The following is a 7,000-nucleotide window of genomic DNA, read 5'->3' as shown; positions in this document are numbered from 1 at the left end:
GATGAAAAATGATGAACCTGGTAATTTAATTTAATATACTGCATATGGATTTAACCTTCTGAATGAATGATTATTTTGAAGATAGAAGCCGCCTCTTTAATGAGTCCCGAGAGCCGATCCGTTACAAAACAAAATAATGTATGTTTATTAATTATTTTAATTAATTGTTTTTATGACTACACACAGTAGGCTAATATTCCTCTTTTCCTTGCATTAATGAATTTGTCTGCATGTCTATTCAACATTTGGCTAAAAAGAAACCACATTGAACAGCTGCAGTACCAGTGACGACACATATGGAATCACCTAGTAACCAAATGAAAGACCAGTCAAAAGCTTGGACACACCTACTTTTTTGGTTACTACAGTTTTTTCTTTATTTTTTTACTATTTTCTACATTGTAGAATAATAGTGAAGTCATCAAAACTATGAAATAACACATATGGAATCATGTAGTAACCAAAAAAGTGTTTAAACAAATCAAATGTTTTTCAAATATTTTTAGATTCTTCAAAGTAGCCACCCTTTACTTTGATGACAGCTTTGCACACTCTTGGCATTCTCTCAACCAGCTTCATGAGTTAGTCACGTGGAATGCATTTCAATTAACAGCCGAGTTTAGGGGCTTTAAATGTATTAATGGATGTTAGCGAGGTAAGTCACGTCTCTTTTGCATAGCCCACCAAATACAGGGGTTTTTAACCATATCTGGATGGATCCATAACGAATTACTTCGGGAATAAATATCACTGAATGACAGAATAAAGTATGATATTGCAATTGAAGACAACAAATTGTTACTTACTGAAACACCCAAAGTCATCCAATTGTTATAATAGGATTTGAAGCAATAGCCAACCCGCGTGTGGTCAACTATTTCAGCACCGTTTCACGCTGCCTTGAGACAATCATGGGGACTGGTCTTTTTCGGGAATCTTCATTAGCCTACAATTAGGGTGTGGAAATGTTAGGATTATTTTGCTCTTCACTCGCAGTCGCTTAGTAGCCTAGGCCTACTCCTGACCGGTCACGTTGTACAGCTCCATATTATCCTAACTGAAACCCTGAGGCCTACTCCCGACCAGTCACGTTGTACAGCTCCATATTATCCTAACTGAAACCCTGAGGCCTACTCCTGACCAGTCACGTTGTACAGGTCCATATTATCCTAACTGAAACCCTGAGGCCTACTCCCGACCAGTCACGTTGTACAGCTCCATATTATCCTAACTGAAACCCTGAGGCCTACTCCCGACCAGTCACGTTGTACAGGTCCATATTATCCTAACTGAAACCCTGAGGCCGACTCCTGACCGGTCACGTTGTACAGCTCCATATTATCCTAACTGAAACCCTGAGGCCTACTCCCGACCAGTCACGTTGTACAGCTCCATATTATCCTAACTGAAACCCTGAGGCCTACTCCTGACCAGTCACGTTGTACAGGTCCATATTATCCTAACTGAAACCCTGAGGCCTACTCCTGACCGGTCACGTTGTACAGGTCTATATTATCCTAACTGAAACCCTGAGGCCTACTCCCGACCAGTCACGTTGTACAGGTCCATATTATCCTAACTGAAACCCTGAGGTCTACTCCTGACCGGTCACGTTGTACAGCTCCACATTATCCTAACGGAAACCCTGAGGCCTACATAGGCTACAGTAAGAAATGCATTTTCGTTTTTTCTTGGAATAGAAACGCCATAATATTAATCAATTAAACTGAGCTACGTTTCAGTATAAACAAGGAATACAACAATAATTTACAAACCAATTACAATCAATCGCATATAGTCTGTTCTAACAAAAAGAGGTTTTAAAGTCTCTAGTGCAGCCAATATTAAAAACAGTCAAATGCATTCGTGAATTCAATCGCTTTAGCCGACATGTTGAGGTTTATTCATTGTTTAAGTGTTCAAGGATCCCTTTGTTATTTAGTTTTATAACTAAAATGCTTGACTGTATTTAACGACATGGATGACTTGTATGTTGTGTGATGACATGCACAAATGAGTGAATCATATCCTGTATATTGAAATACAGTAGGTCTTTATGACAATAAGTAAGTTACACTAAGACAGCTACAGTAAACAGGACTGTTAGGCCGTCAGCTCCATGTCCTTTCAATAACTCAGCTTCTCACAGACGCCCTCTGGTGGTCGAAAACTAGCTTCAACGGCAACAATGGCTGTCAGTAAAATACTATGACTTCATGCACTTCAACATTCCACACCATTCCTCAGCACACCACCAAGCTCTGCTGCAGTATGATGCAACTTTTACAGGAAGAGTCCCTGCACCTCTTCTCAAAGTACTCCCATACAGGACTTCGCTGCTGTCGCTTGACTTTTTCCTGCCATTTTTCCAACTTTTCCAATGACGTAGTGGTGGATCGGACTCCAAAAGAATTGATCCTCGATTCCTGGTGATGACTCTTAAGATTCAGTATTTTTGGAACGGAGGAGACTGATTAGTTGCGTACTTTCGAGAACACAAACACTTTGCATTTTTCAAAAGCGAGCTAGCGAGGGACAGAGAGAGAGGGGAGGGGCACAGTGTAGTCGGGTCAGCCAACAGACAGACAGAACCGTGCACTAGGTCCATCTATCAGTATAGGCAGGTCAGCCACCAGTCAGAACCGTACACTAGGTCTATCTATCAGTATAGGCAGGTCAGCCACCAGACAGACAGAACCGTACACTAGGTCTATCTATCAGTATAGGCAGGTCAGCCACCAGACAGAGAGAACCGTGCACTAGGTCTATCTATCAGTATAGGCAGGTCAGCCACCAGTCAGAACCGTACACTAGGTCTATCTATCAGTATAGGCAGGTCAGCACCCAGACAGAACCGTGCACTAGGTCTATCTATCAGTATAGGCAGGTCAGCCACCAGACAGAACCGTGCACTAGGTCTATCTATCAGTATAGGCAGGTCAGCCACCAGTCAGAACCGTACACTAGGTCTATCTATCAGTATAGGCAGGTCAGCACCCAGACAGAACCGTGCACTAGGTCTATCTATCAGTATAGGCAGGTCAGCCACCAGTCAGAACCGTGCACTAGGTCTATCTATCAGTATAGGCAGGTCAGCCACCAGACAGAACCGTGCACTAGGTCTATCTATCAGTATAGGCAGGTCAGCCACCAGACAGAACCGTGCACTAGGTCTATCTATCAGTATAGGCAGGTCAGCACCCAGACAGACAGAACCGTACACTAGGTCTATCTATCAGTATAGGCAGGTCAGCACCCAGACAGACAGAACCGTGCACTAGGTCTATCTATCAGTATAGGCAGGTCAGCCACCAGACAGAACCGTGCACTAGGTCTATCTATCAGTATAGGCAGGTCAGCCACCAGACAGAACCGTGCACTAGGTCTATCTATCAGTATAGGCAGGTCAGCACCCAGACAGAACCGTACACTAGGTCTATCTATCAGTATAGGCAGGTCAGCACCCAGACAGACAGAACCGTGCACTAGGTCTATCTATCAGTATAGGCAGGTCAGCCACCAGACAGAACCGTGCACTAGGTCTATCTATCAGTATAGGCAGGTCAGCCACCAGACAGAACCGTGCACTAGGTCTATCTATCAGTATAGGCAGGTCAGCCACCAGACAGAACCGTGCACTAGGTCTATCTATCAGTATAGGCAGGTCAGCCACCAGACAGAACCGTGCACTAGGTCTATCTATCAGTATAGGCAGGTCAGCCACCAGACAGAACCGTGCACTAGGTCTATCTATCAGTATAGGCAGGTCAGCCACCAGACAGAACCGTGCACTAGGTCTATCTATCAGTATAGGCAGGTCAGCCACCAGACAGAACCGTGCACTAGGTCTATCTATCAGTATAGGCAGGTCAGTCACCAGTCAGAACCGTGCACTAGGTCTATCTATCAGTATAGGCAGGTCAGCCACCAGACAGAACCGTACACTAGGTCTATCTATCAGTATAGGCAGGTCAGCCACCAGACAGAACCGTACACTAGGTCTATCTATCAGTATAGACAGGTCAGCCACCAGACAGACAGAACCGTGCACTAGGTCTATCTATCAGTATAGGCAGGTCAGTCACCAGACAGAACCGTGCACTAGGCTTATCTATCAGCAATCAATAGCTGTTTTTCAATTTCTTGGCTTACAATGTCAAGCAACTTCAGTAAAGCAGGGTCAATCATTAATGAATAAGCTATGATATTCTACACGCAACAGACCGAATACTGAACAACACACTGGCATCATTAGCGAAGAGAAAGAGCAGGCAGGCCAGCGTGAGGGAGGAGAGAGCAGGCAGGACAGCGTGAGGGAGGAGAGAGCAGGCAGGCCAGCGTGAGGGAGAGAGAGCAGGCAGGTCAGCATGAGGGAGGAGAGAGCAGGCAGGACAGCGTGAGGGAGGAGAGAGCAGGCAGGCCAGCGTGAGGGAGAGAGAGCAGGCAGGTCAGCATGAGGGAGGAGAGAGCAGGCAGGCCAGCGTGAGGGAGGAGAGAGCAGGCAGGCCAGCGTGAGGGAGGAGAGAGCAGGCAGGTCAGCATGAGGGAGGAGAGAGCAGGCAGGTCAGCGTGAGGGAGGAGAGAGCAGGCAGGCCAGCGTGAGGGAAGAGAAAGGAGGGAGGTCAGTGTGAGGGAGAGAGAGGAGGGTGCAGGCAGGCCAGCGTGAGGGAGAGAGAGCAGGCAGGTCAGTGTGAGAGAGGAGGGATCAGGCAGGCCAGCGTGAGGGAGAGAGAGCAGGCCGGTCAGCGTGAGGGAGAGAGAGCAGGCAGGTCAGCGTGAGGGAGAGAGAGCAGGCAGGTCAGTGTGAGGGAGAGAGAGGAGAGGGCAGGCAGAACAAATCGTATGCATATGTCTTGGTAATCTGTATCTTGCAATGTCTTGTCTAGCATGCCTCTTAAATTCACCAGGCATTTATAGCCTATCGTCTAGTTAGGCTATAACATGGAAAATAATATGTTTTGTGATTACCGCACTTTAATGGCTTCTGGGTATCTAGTCATGAGGTTGTAAAGGTTGGGAATCTATCTGGGCTAAAGACTTCATAACAGTTGATTGGCGGCTAGTAGTATTACAGAGAAACAACTATCATTTATTATTTTATTCCATTTTTTTAAGAAAAATAAAATCTTTACAACAGGATAAATCTGAGAGGGTATGTGCCCCTGTTCCCCCTATGGGTGTGACACCTCTGACAGAAACCTTAGTGACAAACAAGAGAGAGAGAGATACAGAGAGAGATACAGAGGAAAGAGAGATACAGAGAAAGAGAGAGAGAGACAGAGAGAGAGAGAGACGTTGGCAATGTTAACATATGTTTCCCATGCCAATAAAGCCCTGTGAATTGACATTGTTTTTTTTATTGAATTGAGAGAGACAGAGATACAGAGAGAGAGATACAGAGAGCGAGAGAGAGAGAGAGAGAGAGAGAGAGAGAGATACAGAGAAAGATACAGAGAGAGATACAGAGAGAGACACAAAGGAGAAGCCAGAAAAAAGACAGATTGTCCCTCCCAGGGAACCGTACTACTGCCAAAAAAAAACAGCCTCTTTTTCCTCTGTTGTGATTTGACACTGACTGCACCATGTGTATGTTTCCTGTGTCATCTCCAAACATTCCCATCTAGGCTACGTGTCCATCTACGAGCCTAGATGATGTCACCACTGACAGCTACCACGTGTTTTCTAGCCTTTCTGTGTGAGGTCATCGGGCAAAATGTTTAGCAGAGAAAAATACAACTGTCAGTAAAACCGTTAGTTGCCATTTTACAACAACAACAACAACAACAACAAAAAAGGCCCTAAACGATTGGCAGGAGAAGAGGCTTTCTCCCTCTTTTTCACGATCGACAGTTGAATCAGCTGGATTCTGATTGGCTATAATTAGTGGACTCGAAGTGCGTTGGTTGGCGAAGCAGGGAGGAAGGGAGCGAGCAACAGAGTGGAAAACAGATGGCTCACGGTATGGAATATAATAAATCAAGAAACGGTAAACGGACAAAACTGACAGCTGAGAACAATGTTTATATCTTATCTAAAATGTTCAGTTTGCCTCTCTCTCTCTCTCCCGTAAAAAAATCACTAACCTACATGTCTGCTGCTAAAGGCTTTCTTCAAACATTTTTTATTTTTATTTTATTTTACCTTTATTTAACTAGGCAAGTCAGTTAAGAACAAATTCTTATTTTCAATGACGGCCTAGGAACAGTGGGTTAACTGCCTGTTCAGGGGCAGAACGACAGATTTGTACCTTGTCAGCTCGGGGATTTGAACTTGCAACCTTTCGGTTACTAGTCCAACGCTCTAACCACTAGGCTACCCTGCCGCCCCAAACATGACTAGCCCTCCCCCTTATAATTGATATTAGTCGAAGGGGATCCCTTGAGAAATCTAATTTAGTGAGAGAGGGGGAAGCAGATAGCAGTGGTGTGTATTCATGGAAGCCAAGGGAAGCCAGGCTTCCCCAAACAAATTTGGGGGGAAAAAACAACAACAACAAAAAAACATTGTATCTTCTGTCTCGGTGTGTTTCATAAATGTCCTTCAGGCAAGAGGCAGAATGTATCTCACAGGAGAAAGCCTCAGAGAGAGAGAAACAGCAACCCTCTGTCTCTTAGTGTGTAGCCCATCTATCTGATGCTGTCTGGTCAAAAAGAGTATGATATTGTTGCTGCCAGTAGCATTGAATGCAAGGGAATGAAGCCAGCGAGCATTTGGCATCCCTTGATAAAGAAATTATACAATAATAGCCAATGGGCATTGAACTAAACTGAGAATGGTCCTGGCGCACCAATAAAAACTGTCAAAGGAAGTCTGTTTGGATTTGGCTTCACACCAATCACATCAGATCAAGCCAAAAGTCATTAACAGAAAAAAACTTGAATTGTTGCATCTGTTTGTATTGTCCTCCGGTGGCTAGCTAGCTAAAATTGGCCCTTTCCTAAATTAGCCATGGACAGAAATAGGGATTTGGACTTGTGGTTTTACTTAATTCTCCGTACTG

Source organism: Salvelinus namaycush, chromosome 36, assembly GCF_016432855.1.
Source record: "Salvelinus namaycush isolate Seneca chromosome 36, SaNama_1.0, whole genome shotgun sequence".
NCBI lineage: Eukaryota > Metazoa > Chordata > Actinopteri > Salmoniformes > Salmonidae > Salvelinus > Salvelinus namaycush.
Note: the sequence above shows the minus strand (reverse complement) of the source record.